Consider the following 21147-nt stretch of genomic DNA (forward strand, 5'->3'; position numbering starts at 1 on the left):
CAGCCTGGTACCATAATCACTATCCACATATCATTAAAAACACACACACACATATATATAATATATATATATATATATATATATATATATATATATATATATATATATATATATATATATATATATATACACACACACGTATATATATATATATATATATATATATATATATATATTTTTTTTTTATCATATTATCATTTTCTTTGTAAAAGTTGTGAAATATTTGTTATTTTAGTTCCAAAACCATAAGATTTGATCTGTAGAGGGTTGAATAAGTAGCTTTTATAGTAATTATTGATTAATTCTGTTGTTAATTTGTTGCATATCATGCCTTTAGTGATACTGTCTATTTAGAAACACAATATACAAAATATGTGTTATTCAGACTGGCCCACATGGTATTACTACTGTAAAGCCAATACAAACACAGTCCTATGCAAAACACTGAATACATATTTGTAGCTAATTGTCAGAAAATAACAGAGATATTAACACAAAGAAACTCAGAAGGCAGAATTCAGGGTTTTACTCGCGGCGAGGGACAGAGGCGCTGCTACAGCTCTTAACTGCCGAAGAGCCGCCGTCCAACGCCATGTATTTATTGAATCACACAGGTTACAAGAATGAATGGGCTTTTACATTTTTCTATCACAGTAAAAAACACAGAGAATAAAAGTGTGTATTGTGTGTGTGTGCCAGCTGCTGAGGTGTAGGGAGGGATGTGTGTAGGGAGGACTGTCCTTGCGGAAGATAACAGATAATGAGGAACTGGTTTTCCCGTGAGAAATACACTTTGAGAAATACCCTTTGATAATAATAATAAGACAAAGAAGCATCTATACAGCATTTGAAAAACTCTTTAACACTAATGTAATCAACATTTACTGCTAACTAATGGCACTGCACTGTCTGAGGCTTTGTGTGGCTTTATTTTAACTCAGTCTGACCAGAAGGAATAGACTTGGTTTGAATTCCAACAGGTGAGCTGATTTGTGCTGTTTAACAAATCCCTCTCAAATAACAGTGGAACAGTGTGATTGGTCTAACAAGTATCTGTACTACGCCCCTGCAGACAGGTATTTGTAGTCTGTTCCACAGACAGCCACTCTGCCCCACTCCAGGCTCCTACAGTGCACAGGGAGGAGCCCTAATAGCCAGAGTAGTTTCCATAGCAGCAGTACGCAGTGGTACGGAGCAGAGTGTTGTGGACCCAGAGTGCTTCCACTACGCCAAGTGATCAGTGCAGCCCTGTTTAAGTGGAGGTACTACCACTGGAGGTACTACTAGTTTGCCAAGAGGGTCTGGTGAGGTTAGGACCTGGGACGGGCTCACCAGTCACTGGAGGAGCAGCAGCATGCCAGTATCAGCACACGACCCAAAACATATAGTGCAAGTCTTATAATATGGACTTTGGTAAACGACCATCATATAGATATAAACTGAAAATCACTCAAAGTTGAAAAACTGCCATTTTTCCACTGATGTGACTTCTATGTTGAGCCCACATGCTTTGCAAAATAAACCTAGCCAGCTGTTTCCTGTTTATCGATGCACTGCACTCACATCGAGATCAAAACTATATTTCCAGTCTATAATGCATCTAACATGAGCCAAACCCTCTAGACTACACAAAGAGAGGTAGAAGCAGCTTGTAGAGGAGCAGAGAAATGAAATAAATGTAGAGAAACCTGATGACAGTCTATGGTTACACACTGTAGGCAGGTTTTAGCTTTAGCCACATCACAGCACCACAAACAGGGAATTATTAAACATCTTTTTTGTGAAGGGCTGAGGTCTGCCTTAAGATTAACAGTATCATTCAGACACCATTTTGATTTAATTTCATAAACTTGAGTTCTGTTTGGGTGACATGAGAGTCACACGGAGCAAAGCCTCTGCCCCTGTACACAGACCACAGAACACAGAAACACAACTGTGCTGGAGGGAGCTGCTCCATACAGACCTGCTCCAAGGCCCCAAGACAAGTGTGACAGTAGAAGAGAGGCTGTGAGTACAGAAGGACCCCTGGAATGGGCTGCATCCTAATGATCATAGATTTAGTGTGAATGCTGATCCAGTGATCAAAATGAATGATTAACTGAATAACCCGCTCTTATGTAAAAGAGCAATGACCTGAATTTAGATTTGGAATTTTGGATTACATTGGATAATTGGAGTAATTATCTGAGTTCCATTAGCATCAGTACCTGTTTGGAAGAACTATCCATTTTTCGTGTGGTGATATGAACGGTGCTTTCCTCATCCTGACAGTATGAATAACAGTACATGAGGCTTTATGTGGTTGTTAATATCCCTATGGTTGGAGAGCTTTGAACATGTTTTTGCAGTCTGTCGGACGTGATGGATCGGAGTCATATTTTTGGGTGATAAAAAGTTGGCTCAGTGTCACAGTTAGATAAATATTGTGTTCTGCTGGTTCCAAATGAGGTATAGATTCAGACTGAGAAGGACGAGGACAGACTGTGAGAAAACCACAACCAGATCACACTGACTTATTGATCCAACACATGGAGGAAAAACATCTAAAGTTTTTTATTGTGTTTACTGGGTCATTAGGGCAGTCGGTGATGTTTCTCATTAGAGGCCCCTTTTCTGATAGAGGATCTCCATGGAGATGCACTGATAGACCAACACCATAAAGCTTTCATAGTGTATCTTTAAAAGAGCCCTAGCAAAACCCTCGTCACCTTCAAGAAACTGTATGTTAGGCATTAATAAATCATTTTCATCAACATGTTCCCAGGTGCGAGGAAAACGTGTTCACTTCAAATAGATCTTACTGACACTAAAACACTGGACATTTTGGCATGTTATACTTGATTATGAAGAATGAGCCTCACATGACTCTTTCATTTGGGTTGCCAGTTTCAGTGCTGAAATCCAGTTGGTTTAAATCTAAAATATATCTGTCTGATCTGAATGGTCACTATCTAAACCCCAGTACCTGCAGCCTCTGGAGCTTTCACATGAGGCATGGTCTGTCCATATACTGAGAATGAACACAGTATCTGCAGGTTAAGGCTCTGGTGACACAGGCTTAGCTGTGATTGTAGCACCTTTTTAAACCAGTAAGAGCACAGACTGTACAGAATTCTTTGTAGAATATAACAATGCAGTCTGGCTGTATTATACTGTAATTTGCACACAATACTGAGTGAGCAATGGCAGAGATATTTTCTTACCCCAGAGAGCCAGTGACCATACATGCTTAGAGTGAGACTTGTACTAGTAAGCTCCTGGTTAGTGGAAGAATCAACTGCACCACTGTCCACATGTAATTTGACATGATACTCTCTCCTCTTAATCTGTTGGTCTACAGCTCTCAATCTTAGTCTATTTTAACAGTGATAAAAAAAAAAATCTTGTTATGATTTTGAGCTCTCCTTTCTTATCCTTCCATCCCTGCTGCTGCTGCTCTGAAAGGGTTAAAACTGCTCGTATCCCTCGGGCTTTTTAGCATAACAACATTGTGTAAATTATTGCAAATATATGGGAACATCTAAATTTTCCCACATTAGCATTTTAATAGCTGCAGCGTCCGTCTTGTGATGAATTTGCCTTCAGAGCGGTGTATAAACATGCTCAGATCCCCCTCCTTCATCCCCCCTCCCCCTCTGTCCAGGAGCTTGTCACTGCAGACGGACCACTGCCCAGTGTCTACACACAACGTAGTAACATGGTCAGTGTTCAGGTTTCTACACACAAACGTAGTAACATGGTCAGTGTTCAGGTTTCTACACACAAACGTAGTAACATGGTCAGTGTTCAGGTTTCTAAGGTGCTTTTCTACCTTCAAGACTCTCAAAGTGCTTTACATCAAGGAACCATTCATTCACACACACACACACACACAGTGTACACATAACACTGAGACCAAGTGGGTTAAGTGTCTTGCTTGAGGACACAACAACAGTATTCATGTGAGCTAGATGATCTGACTACCAATAATGATTTTGATATTATAGTGCACACTAGGTTGTCAATATTGATGGTACCACGGTGATAATTAAAAAACAGTCTTTCAGTCTTGAATCAAACTGAATGTGATTCAACATTAAAACTTTCCTTTCTATTCCAATTTGGTCCAGGTAGGTTCCATGTTGGTCCATGGGTGTATACTGGTCTATGTGCTCTTATATTTGTTCTGATACAGCTCAACATGATTCTAAAGCTTCAGCAAAGGTTCATTTCTGACTTTGTGACTTTTGTAGCTACTCCAATCAGTATCTAGTTTTGATACTAGTTTGAATGTTGGTTAGTGTCTACTTTTCAGTATTTGACAACCCTAGCTGAGAGTGGGATTCGAACTGCCAACCATCAGAGGATAAGCGACCAACAGAGCTAGTGCCGCCTGGTCTCCACAAAAGCTCCTTAATAATGCATGTTGTTCCTGTTTTCTCCAAGACAAACCCAGGCACAGAGACAAACCAGACTGTCGCTAATGAATAGAATGCTCAGGCTTCTAAATGAGCGTGCGGTGGAGGAGAAGTGGCTTTATGTGCTGTGGTAATGAAGCTGGACTATTGTATTTCATCCATATTTTCATGTTTGTGTAGCTCAGACAGTGGTTCATCAGACCAGGATTACACGCTCTCTGCAGACGCAGCTCTGCTCAGGCCTTTCTTTGTACTAGATCATGTTCAATTATAGAGAGCAGGACATAGGGCGTAACAGTGTGCTCCTGCAGCCACAATGCCAGTGTGCTGTGAACAAGAGAGGCGCTCTGAGGTTTTTAATGATGTCCACTTTTTTTTATTTATTTTTTTATTGGAGGCATTTTACTTGTGTGGGCTATTAACGGCTAACACATAACATATTTACATCATGTTACCTTTTATTGTTCTGAAAATGCTATATTCACCAAAAACAACTTCTTAAAGTGTTTTATACGTTTCACTTTGTTGTTTGATGCTCCGAGTTCCTCTACTCTGTCATGTCCCACCAGAAAGAGGTCCTACTGGAGCTTTGACTCCAAAACAAAACAAAACAAACAAACAAAAAAGAACGAGGATAAATATTCTACATTCAGTCTAAACTCTAAACTTGCTGTACCATGAATGATAATAAGGGAGCATTGGTTTGAACACATTTAAGTTCTGTTATAGACTTGATTCAGTCCTGTTCCAGTCCTGGTTTAGTCCAGGTTTAGTCCAGGTTAAGGACCAGGTTTTATTTGACTTAAGTCTGAATTTGAATGTGTGTACCCTTAGTCAAAGAACTAGAGAACTGTGTTGAACATTTCTCATGCACCATTGTAGAGCTGAATATAATGCAAATTAATCATTTTTTTTCAGTTTCTCCTTCTTTTTTTTTTTTTTGGCAGAAAAAGTTTTTGTATCTCCAGGGAGTCTTATTCTGCTAACCCTGCCATTTAGACATCTACAAACATGTTCTGAAATGGGATTCTTGTATTAGTTTAGCAGTTCATATTTCAGTCACACTCTCTGTTGCTTCACGTCTACTGCCTCATTATGAAGTAAATTGGTGTCTGTGCCATCTCATCTCTGCTCAAATGATATGATGAAAAAAGCCTTAAAATCCCTCGCACTTTTTGTAGATGAAAATAATATTTCGATGGTTTAGGAGCTGTGCTCTCAGCGCAGAGGAGCAGGGAGACCCATTAGAGCAGAATTACACTCTCTTCTTTCCCCACAACACATTTATACAGATGTTTATATGACAAAACAAGAGAAAACTCACAGTGGAGAAACTGTTAAGTCTGATCACAAAGATATGTCATTTAAAAAGGAAATATTAAGCAAAATGAACTTTTACCATGGTATAATTCCCTCATCAAAAAGCACGCCATGTTTTAGATGTTATCTGTGCATGTTCGAGTAATCTAGAGATCTCTCTTGAGCTCTATTCAAACCCTCCTTAGAGTTAGTTGTAAGATTATATCCAGTGCTCCACCCACAAGCCTACATCACCCATGCTCCCACTAGAGTTCTTCTGTTGGACGATATCACCTAACATCATGATGGAGAGCTGCTCCCCCTCCTGTCAGAAACATGCACTGATCTTCTTTAGGTGTTAACCTAAAATCTTTGCAGGGATTGCACTGTAAATTAAATCAAGAACAGAACTAATATGCTGCTAGTTTAAGAAGCCTTTCAGAGTCATGACGTATTAGTCTGTGAGAATAATATTAGTAGATAAAGACATGCACATCTAACAAAAATTACGGCTGCTGTGTCTAAAGACAAACACTGTACAAATGAAGAAAGAGATCTGCACTGCAGTTCTTTGAAGCTCCCAAATTTTTATTTCAGTGACACCACAATGTGACGTTTTGGGCCTTCTTCTTGATGTGAAATTAAGCCAAACATATAATATGAACCACAACTCCGTCAAAATCCTGCTCCTCATCGGTAAAATATTCAGCGTGGAGCATGTGCATAAAGATGTATCCGAATGAGTATGTGTAAAGTTCTCCATAATTCTCCTCCATCCAAGTAACACGTAGTGAAAGCGTAAAGTTATTCATCAAAATAAGAGCATGTGTCTCATGCGCTTGTATGCCCTTCTTAATAACCAAGAGCAGCACCAATGTACTAACTCTTCTTAAATTTAAGCCTTTTTTCTCTTACGTGCCAAAGCCCTGAATGAGTAATTAGGTTAGTAAAATAACCAAATTATACATTTTAAGTAGAAAAGGGTACATAGTATTAAAATGAAATAAAAGAAACAATTAAATGAGTTACATTTAAAGAGATAGTATGGTTGGTGATAACATCAATCATAATTCTCAGCACACATCCTCTCTCCCGATATCATCGTCCATCACGATGATTCACTGTAAACATCGTTAAGTGCTAATTAAGGGGACACTGCCCAACCCACGCTCCCACACGCAGTACTCCAGAAACATACAAGAACATGACACAAAACGTAGACGGCAACTTGACAAACCTGATGCGATGTGCATTAGTTTCATCAGTGGAGTGCAGGCTGATTGTGCTGTGATGTCATTCTAAAGGGGGAGTGATTTAGCACTGAGAGCAAAGGGAGAAAACAGTGTCAAAAACGAAAGTGAAACTCATCAGTAACTTGGCTTTATGGAATCACCTGCTTGTCTCCATGGAGTTATAAGGAAAAGATAAGACAGATGTTTAATCCCATACTGTGGAACATTCCAGGCACAGTCCAAATGTTCAGGGACTTGATAATCGTTCAGTCAGACTTCAACTGTTAGCATTAGCACTGACGCTCAGAGGACAGTGCTCTTCACTCTTCTCTGTTAGCAACTGGACACAACTCTGCTCCCGTCACTACGCTGCTGCCATGGCGACCTGAAGCTCCCGTCACCGTGCTGCTGCCATGTCGACCTGAAGCTCCCGTCACCGTGCTGCTGCCATGGCGATCTGAACCTCCCATCATCGTGCTGCTGCCGTGGCGACCTGAAGCTCCCGTCACTAGGGTTAGTGACGGTCGCCATGGCAGCAGCCATGGCGACCTGAAGCTCCCGTCACTACGCTGCTGCCATGGCGACCTGAAGCTCCCGTCACTACGCTGCTGCCATGGCGACCTGAAGCTCCCGTCACTACGCTGCTGCCATGGCGACCTGAAGCTCCCGTCACTACGCTGCTGCCATGGCGACCTGAAGCTCCCGTCACCGTGCTGCTGCCATGACGACCTGAAGCTCCTGTCACCATGCTGCTGCCATGACGACCTGACTCTGCTGCTGTCACTTCTCTTCTGTCCACTGCGCTTTGATGCTTATGCCCCTGTGTGGCTACCATGACGACGTGAGGCTTTGGACTGTCCTTGTGTTGCTGCCATGGCGACATGATGCTCCTCTTCCGTCCCTGTGTTGCTGCCATGGCGACCCGTCTCTCTCTCTCTCTCTCTCTCTCTCCCTCTCGCACGGTCTGTCCTTTAGGCCTGTGCAGACCTCACGATGGCTGTGGAGAGCAGAACGTTCGCCTTTATTTTCTCTTTATTTTCTCTTTAGTGGGTTTAATTAATAGGAACATAATACACTTTTTTTAACTCTTTAGTAAATCTTTTCAAACATTCTGAACTGTGGCTCAGATTTTAGTACAACTGTCTTAAAACTGGAAGGTTGGCAGTTCTATTCACCAACTACCAATAACTGAAATATACCGACATGTTAAAATGAAAGATCCTGAATAGAAGAAATTAAAAAAGAAAAAAAGATAAGAAATGGAGAGACATGTTTAGCACCATATACAGTGTGGAACATTCCAGGAAAAGTTGTTTAGTCTCCCTTTAGACTTGATACTTCAATCAGACTTCCATTGTCAGCTCTGCTCCTGCCACTGTGCTGTTGCCATGGTGACCTGATGCTCCTGTCACTGTGCTGCTGCCACTGTGGTTGGCTGCTCCTGTGGCTGACTGTCTGGCACACTGAGCAGTTTTTAACTTGTTTAAAATGTTTATGTTCCACATTTAACTTAATCTTTGGGGATTTTGATTAACTAAGAAGAGCAGCTTGTGCAAATATGTGTATACATCTCATCACCGCCCGAAACACAGCACAGAGAGAGAGAGGTTTTCCTGTTGTGTCCAGACTTCACCTGGCTCCGCCTGGAGACTGCTGTGATGCTGCAGGACACTTTGGTCCTGAGGGCTGTTACTCACCTCACTCTGGATCTCATGTCTCCCTACCTGTTGAGCTGCACTGAGACTTTTGTTTGAGCTTTTCTATTATTATTGTATTTTACTGCTCACTGTTCTTCAACTGCCCCTCACGGACAAATAAAGTGGTTTTGATTGAGTGATGGTCACCTGACTCTGCTCCTGTCACTGTGTTGTTGCCCTGACAGTCTAATGCTCCTGTCACTCCGCTGCCATGGTGACACGATGTTTTACCCCATCCCTGTGTTGCTGCTATAGCAACATGATGTGATTGCACTATCTGTCCTTTAGCCCTCTGCAGACCTCGTAATCATTTGGAGAACATTTTGGGAGAACTTTTATTATTTTAGAAGATTTGCATTTATGTATTTCTTATTGCTACAGTGGTGGACTTGATGAATAGGGAGGCGATGAACTGTTGATAAATTACATTTGAAATTTTGATGGACAAGATAAGCCAATGAATAAATAAAATAAAAAAGTAAAAATAAATAAATAAATAAATACCCTGCATGAATTTTGTATACACCTGTTAACCCTGCACTGTAGAGCTCTTCAAACATGTTTTGAACAGTTACTCAGGTCCACTACTGTCTTATAAATGGAAGGCTAGCACTAATTTTTTTATTTTTTTTACTCTGAACACATATGCAAAATTTTTCAGGAGCAAAAATAAATAAATAAATAAAAAATGCAATGCCACCCCAGCACCACTCTGGTCTAACTGGTCACGTATCTATAATTCATCCGTGAAATCTTGCCTTCTGGTGATAAAAACAGAGTGTGCAGAGCTTGTGGGTTCGTGCGGATGGATGTGAGATCTCTGCTCGTGTTCTATGTGGGGCTGTGGAGGAGTGACTGTGATTTCAGACCAGACACTGGGAACTCTGCTCTGTGGGATGGAAGCTCAGATCCATATTCCACAGCACAGAGAGCAGGTGGAGAACAGGGCTGTAGGGCTTCCGTCGTTAAGTCGATTAATTTGTGGATGGTGTCTAAAGCCCCCCACACCACAGGGCCATGTGCCTGATTTAGGCCTGATTTGCTTCTCTCCAACTTCAGGGACACTGACACAACATTGGATCCTCTGCCATACTATAACCACAAAAATGATCATGGCAACAGCCGATAAAACAGAGCGTTAGGGGCAGATGGACAGTGACAGACAGAGAGGTGCAAGATACAAACTCAAGAAATGGCGAAGATAATTTAAAGATGACTGTCTTTATCTCCTCTCGTAAAGTTAAGTTAAATAATGACACCCAATCCACAAAAGAGCACTGTCTGAAGGCGAGAGTAGCTCCTGATGTATCTGTTTACATCCATGCAGCACACACATTGGCGTGAAGCTGCATATTAGCCATAGTGACTCCAGTGTCTTTATTTATCACCAACCTTCTGTGTATTAAAAATCATGAATCTGAAGTACTGCACCACATTTCACAAATAATAATAACACAGTTTTGACTCATTGCAATAACAAGTGCAGTGCTCTGATCTTTGGAAAACTTAAGAATCTCAAAGCGAGTGGTTTTTCTGTATCAGGAATCAGCTGACGTGAGGTGTGCTCACAACTTATAACTTGAGGTGTACAGTCTCTTCGCTACCATATCCTGCTGCAGTCTTTACACTCAGAGGTTTCAAATCTCATCCAGTTCTCTTCTTGTCTGTGATGTGTGCTTTTTGTTGCACGTTTACAAATCAATCAAGACTGAAAAAATCCTGTTTGTGTGGAGATGAACACAATAGAAACCTTCTCTATTCTCACATGTATTCTTAGTGCCTCACCTGGGCTGTCCATCTGAGATTTTCAGTTCTAGAACATGATCATGTCCTGTAGCAGTTGCCCATGCATGTGATGTGAGAGGTCTCCCCGGGGTCTCCAGGCAGCTCCATTCTGCAGCATTCAGGGATACTGGGCAGAGGACAACTTTCAGAAGAACAAAAAATAAAATGGAAGCCTTATTTTCTTTTTTTTTTGTCATTATTTTGTGATCCCTTCACCCTAAACCCTCCAGTTCATCCTGTAATAATGCATCTAAAGCAGCTCCTTCTGGAAAATACTGAAACAAATTAATAAAACCTGTTTATGGTTCCATTGTAACAGCCTCTGCTTTGTGTACTCTGGGTTCTTTTTAGTTCAGGGTCAGTCTGGGTTCTTTTTAGTTCAGGGTCAGTCTGGGTTCTGTGTACTCCTGGGTCAGTCTCTGTCCTTATGGTGAAGACCAGAGGAGACATGTGCTTAAAGACAGAGAGTGGTTCTTGGGTTACAGTCATTAGAGCTGCATTATGCAAATGTGATTGGTGCAGTTATGAGCCTTAACACCCTCTGGATTTCACCCATAAAACAAAAGCTCTGCTCTGTACATCATGTACATGAGTTTGGATTTGAAATGCTTGGGAAGTTTAATTTGTTTCGACCCTGAAATAAACATATTTGAAATCGACTGCAAAGTTCGTTGACAGAAATTTGGAACAATTGAAATTTTCTCAGTTATAATTAATTAATTTTGTTGTATTCTAACTTAAAATTCTCTCATGATAATTTTTCTCATGTGTGCACAATCCTGTGGAGATTTTGTCTCATGAGCTCTTGTCCCATCCCTACTAAGAGCCATTTTCATTTTGCTTTTGGAAATGCTAAAGAAATCAAATTGATAATGGAGGTCAATCAGTATGAGGAAAAAAATCTTCCAGCCCTTTTGCAAGTCAATCTAGCCGGAAAAGGTTGTAACCAATCTAATTTGGCAGAATTCTCCTCATCAAAAACTCATCTCCTCAATTATTGTGATTTTTGTTTTCCCTCTGCAAATTTGACACTCTGAATTTAGGCTTTAGTCGAATTTGAGAGCTTTTAAGAGATTATAAATTCAGCAATTGAAATTCAGAATACATCCTGTTACTGCACGCCACATGAGGACAGCACACTTTTGAACAAAATAATAATAAAAAAAAACAGGTACAGTGCCTTTTAAGATTACCACCACAGTTTCAAGGGGCACACACACAGAGGTTAACAGTAGTTAGCAGAGGTTAGTATGTGTGGCTGTATTGACCTTGTTGATTAGCCCAAACGTAGCCTGTGTCTTCTCTGATTAGACCTGTGATGAGTCCTGTGTTCTATAATAATGTTTGTGATGAAAGCCTCCAGTTTGCTCTGCTGCAGTAATTACACTCCCATCCAAAAATTAATGTCCCGATGATTTATTCATGTTTATATTTTAATAAGCACCATTAAACACAAATTAGAACCCACGCAGTGACAGAAATGTGTTTAACAACTGTAATTACACAAGAGGCAAATCCACGCTCTCATCCGGCTCCTCTTTCCAGGACGCTGATTAGACTTTTTGTTCCACAGATACTTCTGCTTCAAATGCATCTGATCAATTGGAGACAGACTAACTTCATTCTATCCCTCAGAGCAACATTTCGCTTCAAGATTGTTTGTGTCTTTTTTACCATGTTAGAACGTGAACTCCATCAAAGCTCCACCCACAAGCCTGTCACCCATGCTCCCACGTGACATTCATGTCTCTACAGAAGAACTTCACAAGCTTAATGTAGTTTCATTAGCGGGATGCACTCTGATTTTGTTGTAATAGTGCTCTGAAGGGGGAGTAACTCACCAGTGACATTTATAAAACATGTTAAAGGAACAGTCCGGAATTTTGGACATAGGACCTCATTTCCTAGGCCCCATCCATGCTAGTATGTATTTGAGTCGTTTTCGTTGAGGATGCAGTGTTCGTTCACACTAATCCGATTGAAAACAGCTCCAGAGACGGAACAATCTGTTGCCGCCAGCTTCCATGAATTCATTTGTGTACGGATTTGGTCTGGCACTGTGTGGACGCCTGAAAACACTGATACACTGATGTAGGTCTGTGCACCGCAAAGTAATTCACCGCCAAAACACTAAGAGGCTAGAATATATGTCCATTCATGATTTTTCAAAAATAATTATTTAAAATGATAAAAATTTGCTTGGAAGGACTGACATATTTTATAGAAATAGTTTCCTTTCATTTTGAAGTAATATTAAAGTATTCAGAAGAAAAAAGCAACAAATTATGCAAAATCATGCACCTTCTACTTGCTCACACAATTTTCCCTCCGTTACTTTTCCCTCCGTTACCATGATGAATAAAAAATTTCATGACTCAAAAAGTCAGAGGTTTTTCAACCTAATCTTCTACCATATGGTAGAAAACTATATGAAGCAAATATTCAAACCAGTTTGTTAAGGATATGTAAGTGATAGAGATGCACGGATGGGCTATTTTTTCATCCGCAACCGCGACACAAAACTCATCATCCGCCCGCTGTCCATTTTGCACCGAAGGTTTTCAAAACCGCACCCGCCGCCGATTGATTTTAGATTTTAGAACAATCATACAGCAAACAAACTAAGGAGCCTCGATAAAAATGCAAACTCTATAGCTCATTCATTCCAAAATTGGCTCAGCGTGTATGTTCGCATTCTTAATTGTCCGTAACAACCCCAAACTTACCTGGTTTTCTTGCGCAACGTTTTCCAACTAGGCTATTTTTGAACCTTCTTGCCTTCGTGTTGGATGTTGTTACATTCTGAACATTCTGCCATTGCCCGATGTTATTTCAAAGTCATAGCCTCACTCCATCGGTCTTTCTTTAAGTTTTAAATCCCCCGAGTGGCAGTCTACGCTATAATGTCTGCGTGTTTTAAAATATATCTGATATCGAAACAAAACAAAAAAAAAGCATAACTAAATAAATATGGCCCTATAGCCACTTACGTGTTAGCAAACAGCTGAAATAAATTAGAAATAATAAAATAAACTGCATATAATATGTGCCTCTAAACCTTAGGCATCAATAACCCGACACAACCTGAACCTTCAGAACATAAAAAAAAGGTCAAATGGGCTAATTAAGGATATGACGTACACTTCATACTACAAGCATAGACAATGACACTCGTCTTTTCAGATGTAGGTAACAATACTAACAATAACTTTAAAAAAAAAGTTTTTTTTTTTTTTTTTTAGTAGTTAAACCGCCACCCGCCCGAATTTAATTAAAATATAATTTTTCGTCACGTCATCCGCCCGACCCGCGGATTAACCGCGGATACCGCGGTTGTAACCGCAATCCGCGCATCTCTAGTAAGTGAGAACCTCTAGTTATGACTGTTTGTATTTATTGCCCAAAAAGTGCTGCATATTTCATTCCCTCCGTTACTGACATGAGGCAAAGCAAGGCAAGGCAAGTTTATTTGTACAGCACAATTCGTACACAAAGTAATTCAAAGTGCTTTACAGAATAAGAAATACATTAAAATCATAATAAAAACAAATCAAAACATAAATAATCATGAAGATTAAAATTTTAAAAAAGAGAGACATAAATTGGATAGAAGAGTGCGGAAGGAAAACCTTTCAGTTATATGCACAATTAAACAGAAATGTTTTGAGTCTGGATTTAAACAGCGTCACAGAAGAGTCTGTCTCACATGTTCAGACTGTTCCAGGTTTTAGCTGCATGAACCTGTAACTCTGACTCCCCTTGTTTAGTCGTGACTCTGGGCACCAGCAGGAGGCCGGTCCCTGAGCTCCTCAGAGTGTGAGATGGTTCATGTGACACTAACATGTCACAGATGTACTTTGGTGCTCGGCCATGGAGACACTTGTACACAAGTAGAGCTGCTTTAAAGTCTATTCTCTGAGCCACAGGAGCCAGTGCAGAGACCTGAGCACAGGACTTATGTGCTCGTACTTCCTAGTTCGAGTAAGGACCCGAGCTGCAGCGTTCTGGATGTTCTGCAGTTGTCTCACAGCTCGTTTGGAGAGACCAGTGAGCAGAACATTACAGTAGTCTAACCTACTGGAGACAAACGCATGGATAAGTTTTTTATTTTTTTGTCAACAACTTGAAAGAATATCACAGGTTTAACTTGACCCTGTTGGAGTGTAACTCTTTCCTACATTCTGATACTTTACTTATTTCAATAGTCCCTTTAGTTTCTGAATAAGAGACATTTGAATGTAAAAAATCTGCCCCTGTTTCCCTCCGTTACCACTTGACCGGACCCCTTATTAACTTCCCTGTTTCTAGGTGTGCTATAGAATCGCTTATGAGGGCCTGAAATAACTAAATCATATAAACAAAATCCATTAAACAAAAAGATCTGAATCCGAGTCTTCCCTCCACATGGTCTGGCCCAAAACCTCCCCCTAAAGCCAACAAATATGGCTGACGAAGGTGACGCCCCCTCTTTGTCTCCAGACCATGTGGAGTCACAGGTAAGGTGGTAAGGTGTAAAACAAAATGAATAGATACAACCAAATAAAATGGATTTAAAGTAACTGTGTGAATAGTGATTAATTTAACTAAACAAAGACTAAATCAAACCAACCCGGGATAGTGATATTTAGCTGTTTAGTTGAATTATTGAGATAGATGTAAAATTAAATTAAATGTCAATAACTAGGGACAAAGGCCTTCTTTTTCACCCAAACGTTATTCAAATTATTGTAATAATTAGGGACGGGCATTCGATTAAATTTTCTTAATCGATCGTTGGAAGAATTAACGATCGATTATCTATTAATCATTAACGTTTTTATATTAAAATGATCATCATTATTATTACTATCTGCACTACTAATCTGCATAAATAAATTCTACTTTACGACATATAAACCGTAACCACTCTAGAGCCACATCAATCCGTTTGACATTATAATGTGTTTAATTCAGTTTTGCACAACTCTCACAGAAACAAAACTTAAAACCACATCACTAATTTGCATAAACTCAGCGAAGATAAAACTCCAGCTCTTGTGTCGCTGATGTGGTTCAATTTCTGTCGGATTAAAAGACATGACTCAGGTGAATACAGGTTAGTGTGACCAGATTTGCGTTTGTCAAAACCAGGACACCGTACGGGGGGAGGGAGGTGGGGACTCGTCATCCACATTGAGCGACTCTCACCTGGTAAAGCTTTTTCCCACTGGACACAGAAACATATGTTCCTGCTTTATACACTGTGCACATGGACTCACACTTGTCCCGAACGCAACGGAAAGCCTGGAATTTCTTGTACAAATCATCGTTAAATACACACTTGTGCTTCGGTACATTACAGACTGACCCACTGTTTGTGTCTCGCTCCTTCTGATGCAGAGACACATGTACACACCTGTTTGGTCACACTACACACAGCAACCTACATTCGGTTTGTCGATTAAAATTAACGTAATCGATGAAATTCTTAATGATCAATTATTGATTAATCGATTAATCATGCCCATCCCTAGTAATAATAGATTTGTTTCAGATGTTTTATGGAGTGGGTAAGACTGTTTTTAGTGGCAGGAGAACTATGACCATTGATATGCACTTGATATGCATTTGAGCACCAGTGACCTCTGCAAATACAACGACTGGATGGAATATTTTTTTAAAAAGTGTCTCTGTACGTCTCCAACACTGTCTCACTAGGAAATGAGGCCCTATGTCCAAAATTCCAGACTGTCTCTTTATTAGGTTGCTTTGGGTGAGTATAGCACTTTCAAAACAATAAAAGGAAACATGGTGATCTAAATGTGTGTTAGCAGTTAATACCGTATAAAAGTAAGTCATCTTTAAAGACTTTGTTTGGTGGGGTAGTACCTGTGCTCAACATTTATCACAGTTTTACATCAGTTAATACAGGTTTCACTTTCACTTAAACACAACGGACCAAAACAAAACGTGCTCGGTGGAGAAGCTATAGTTTTGCATCGCTGCTGATCTAAAACACATGTCTCATATTTCCCTGACTGTTTCTTACCTCATGCAGTTGAATGCCTCTTCTAGTCTGCTCCTAATGTAAACCAGACTGTGCTGTTCCATGCAGGGGGCATCTGAGCATGTACGTATGTCAACATAGTGAGTGCGCTCTAAAACACAATCTCTCTACCTATGTCATCAACACAGAACATTTATACAACATACAGAAACAATTACTCACAAGGAACACATTTTTCTGGCAGTTTAAACCTTCTTTTAACTAAATAAAGATGTTGTCATTTATTTGTATTAGTCTAATAAAAACTATTGTGTAATTTAGACACGTTTTGGCCCTTGGAGTTGATGGAGTTACTTCTACGCATGTCATATCTGCTGCTCATTTCAAACCAGGAAAGAAAATTATAAACTTCTCCAAAAAAAAAAGGAAAAAAAGCAAGGTTTGTAGTAAAGTTGATGTTAACTGTTGATGATGTTGAAGTAATGCAAACTCTCATGTGCACTTAGTGATAAAGGAGAGCAGACTCATGTCCACATCAGGCCCTCACTGTCACAGTGTCCTTCTGTGCTGCAGTACACCCATAGGCTATTAAGTCAGTAGTAGTAGTAGTAGTAGTAGTAGTAGTAGTAGTAGTAGTAGTAGTAGTAGTAGGTAGTAGGTAGTAGGTGGTAGTAGTAGTAGGTAGTAGGTAGTAGTAGTAGTAGTAGTAGTAGTAGTAGTAGTAGTAGTAGTAGTAGTAGTAGTAGTAGTAGTAGTAGTAGGTAGTAGCAGTAGTAGGTAGTAAGTAGTAGTAGATAGTAGTAGTAGTAGTAATAGTAGATATAGTAGATAATAGTAGTAGTAGTAGTGGTAGTAATAGTAGTAGTAGTAATGGTGCTGGTAGTGGTGGTGGTAGTAGTAGTAGTGGTGGTGGTAGTAGTACTAGTAGTAGTAGTAGTAGTAGTACCTATATCCTATGGTACTATGTAGGTGTGAGTCATTACATGTGAATCGAGACTGTGTTGTCTCCAGTTGGGTGTTTGAGGTGAAGAGGTCTACAGTCAGTCCTCTGTCAGGAGCAGATGCAGAGGCTTTGTGGGAAGAAAGTGTTCTTCTTTGTTTAAATGTCAGTGATTAAAAGTACAACTACTATATATATACAGAGAAAAACATGCCTCAGTCCTGCATCAATCTTTTTTGTCCCTGAGGGGCAGTTGAAGCTCATTGAGCAGTAAAATACAATAATAGAAAAGCTCAAACAACAATGCCAGAGCAGTGTGAGGAGAGTAATAGCCCTCAGGACAAAAGTGTTCCTCCTCTGTGTCCTCTGTGTCCTGCAGCATCACAGCAACCTCCAGGGAGAGCAGGTGAGCTCTGGACATAACAGAAAAGCCTCTTCTGCCTCACTCAGACATGACGCCCCAAACAGCTCTTGATCTATGTAATAATCAAACCATTGAGAGCTAACACAGCTGTGTGAATCTTTTTCTTGCTGTATTGTTAAACGTGTTGAGTCCTGCACACTGCTCAGATTTGGGATGTGAGCATCTTCTCTTTAAACCTGATTAAAAGTAGGTCTGAATGTTGTTTATGTTCAGGAAAAAAAATTGCACAAAATCAACTGGAAATCATGATATGAGGAGAAAAAAATCACCACTGTTTTTTGTAAATACTATTTCAGTGCACTTCTGGTCAGATGCTACACTGCCTTTTGTTCCTATATTTATGTTGCCGTATGAATAATGCTAAAAGGTGAACTGCTTTCATTCTCTAATAAATATAATCTTAAAAGGCCTGCCATTGAGTCTGACATTTTGAAACCAATATCTGTATTTTGTTGTGGGGCATACAAAACTAGGAATAAAAAAATATCTGCAAATAGCTATATTTTTTTCAACAAAGTTTACTTTTAAATCTAATTGTTGCTTCTCCCATTGTTTTGATTCTGTGGCATCTGTAATCACTGAAAAGATGATTATAATTGATAGAATGAATCATCCCGAGGGACTTGCATCATTTTGGCCATTCTCCTTTGGTTCTGAGCAAAGTGCAAAACTGAGTCTGCTCTTCCACACAGAGAGAGAGAGACAAAACTGCATCTGTTTCCAGTTTGAGGCATTATTTAAAAGTAAAAAGGTGAGAGTAGTTCCTCACATGTGTCCGTTTACATCCACACGGCACATGGATCAAGGTGAAGCTGCAAATTAATGATAGTGACTCTACTTCCTGTGGACTTTATTGCCAATTTTTATGCTTTAAAAATCCTGTATCTGAGGTAGGGATGAGCATGATTAGTCGATTCAATCGATAATTGATTATGAAGAATCGATTACATTCATTTTTAATCGACAAACCAAATGTAGGTTTCTGTGCATAGTGTAGGGTGTAACCAAATGTCCGTTTTTCCACGGACATGTCTGTCTTGTCCAGGTTTTTTTTTTGTTTGGTTTGTTTGTTTTGTTTGTTTGTTTGTTTTTATAAAGTGATGCAAATGTTCAGGTTTTCATTTCCTTTCATTGGGTCATTAAACTGAGCGTCTCTCGTTGCTCTCTGTGCGCTCAGAAAGAGCGAGCAGACACAGACAGTCAGTCAGCCTGCAACATACACAAATGCACGTTTAACAATGACTTGTACCAGAAATTCCCTGTGTTTCGTTCTGGTCGAAACAAATGGGAACACAGTGCACAGTGTACAAAGCAGCACACACAAACATTAAAAAGCTTTGCCAAGTGAGAGTCGCTCAATGTCGATGACGAGGCCCTACCTCCCACCGCCCGTACGGTGTCCCAGGTTTGACAAACGCAAATATAGTCACCTGGTCTGTCCTATATTCCACTGTGTCATGTCCTTTAGTCCAACAGAAGTTGCACAAGAGCTATTTTTTCTTCGCTTAGTTTATGCAAAATAGTCATGTGGTTTTAAGTTTAGTTTCTGTGAGACTTGCACAAAGCTGCATTAAAGACATTCTAATGTCAAACTGACTGATGTGGCTCTAGAGTGATTATGTTTATATGTCGTAAAGTTGAATTTATATATGCTGATTAGCAGTAATAATAATGATGATCATTTTAATATAAAAACATTAATGATTAATTGATAATCGATCGTTAATTCTCCTGACGATCGATTAATGAAATTTCATCGAATGCCCATCCGTAATCTGAAGTATTGCACCACATTTCACAAATAATAATTTTGAGTTTTGACTTGTGTCTAAACTAGAAGTGCAGCGCTCTGATCTTTTGGACACTTATGAGTCTCAAAGCACCGATGTGTCCGAGTCCGACCCGACCCCCAACATAAGTGCTAAATATTTGGTTCTCACGGGTTTGGACAAATATCCCGTTGAACTTCGGTCGGGTTTCCATGGAAAGAGAGGATTCTTAGGCAAGACTCTTCACCCACTTTGCCTTGTGTTAAAGTGGTGTGTGTGTGTGTGTGTGTGTATGTGTGTGTGTGTGTGTGTGTGTGTGATGGTGGTGGGAGGAGCCCATGATGCAGATTGGCAGCCTCACTTCTGTCAGTCTGCCCCAGGGCACTTGTAGCCACATTAGAGAGATTGAGAAACAGAGAGAGAGGAGAGAGAGGCAGACAGAAAAAAGAGAGAGGTAGAGAAAGAAGGAGTGAGAGAGTGAGCGGGAGTGAGAGAGAGAGAGAGAGAGCACACTCTTCTATTTATAGCCCGCTGCCCGGAGAGCAGAGCGGAGAAGAACAGGAGGAAGGAAGGGAGGAGGGAGGAACGGGAGAGAAGGCGAGAGGAGAGGAGGAGGAGAGGAAGGAGGAGAGGAGGGAGGAGAAGAGGGGAGAGGTGGAGGAGAGGAAGAGGAGGAGGAGGAGGGAGAGGAGGAGGGCTGCTTGAACACTCTATTATTTGTCTTTGGAAGTACAAAGGCTGCACCTCAAAGCACCGGGGAAATAACAGCTCACAGCGAGCGCTTAAATGACCCTGTGTTTGGTGAGACGGACATTAGGCTAATGAATGAGACACAGAGACATGACAGGGACACGAGGAGGACACCAGGAAGAGACAAGGAGAGACATGGGGAGGGACACGAGGAGGACACCAGGAAGAGACAAGGAGAGACATGGGGAGGGACACGAGGGAGACACGAGAAGGGACATGAGGAGGGGCATGTGGAGGACACCAGGAGGAGACAAGGAGGGACATGGGGAGGGATATGACGGAGACATGAGAAGGGACATGAGGAGCACACAAGGAGGGACGCAGCAAGGACACAAGGAGGGACATGGGGAGGGACACGAGGGAGACACGAGAAGGAACATGAGGAGGGGCATGTGGAGGACACAAGGAGGGACACAATGAGGACATAAGGAGGGACATGACGAGGACACGAGGGGGGACATGAGGTGGAACATGAGAGGGACATAAGGAGGACACGAGGAGGGATATTGGGAGGACACAATGAGGACACAAAGATTGGGATCTGGAGATAACCAGGAGGGACAGAAGGAGGGACATGAGGAGAACATTAGGAGCAACATGAGGGGAACATGAGAGGGACATGAGGAGCAGATGAGGAGGACATGAGGGGAACATGAGGAGAGGCATGGGTAGGGACATGAGGTGGATATGGGGTGGACATGGGGAGGACATGAGGAGGACATGGGTAGGGACATAAGGAGGAACATGAGGAGAAACATGAGGTGGACATGGGGAGGGACATGAAGGGAACATGGGGAGGACATGAGGGGAACAAAAGGAGAAACATGAGGAGGACATGGGGAGGACATGAGGAGGAACATGAGGAGGA

At 40.8% G+C, this 21147-nt stretch overlaps 1 protein-coding gene across 3 annotated transcripts in view; it reads left to right on the forward strand.

Moving 5' to 3' along the window:
- LOC110174506 (E3 SUMO-protein ligase PIAS1-like) overlaps nucleotides 1-21147 on the forward strand; it is an 88970-nt gene that overhangs the window by 40745 nt on the left and 27078 nt on the right. The gene's annotated exons all lie outside the window — the stretch shown is intronic.

This window comes from Boleophthalmus pectinirostris, unplaced genomic scaffold (genome assembly GCF_026225935.1).
Source record: "Boleophthalmus pectinirostris isolate CB_2022bp ecotype Guang Dong unplaced genomic scaffold, ASM2622593v1 HiC_scaffold_19, whole genome shotgun sequence".
Taxonomy (NCBI): domain Eukaryota; kingdom Metazoa; phylum Chordata; class Actinopteri; order Gobiiformes; family Gobiidae; genus Boleophthalmus; species Boleophthalmus pectinirostris.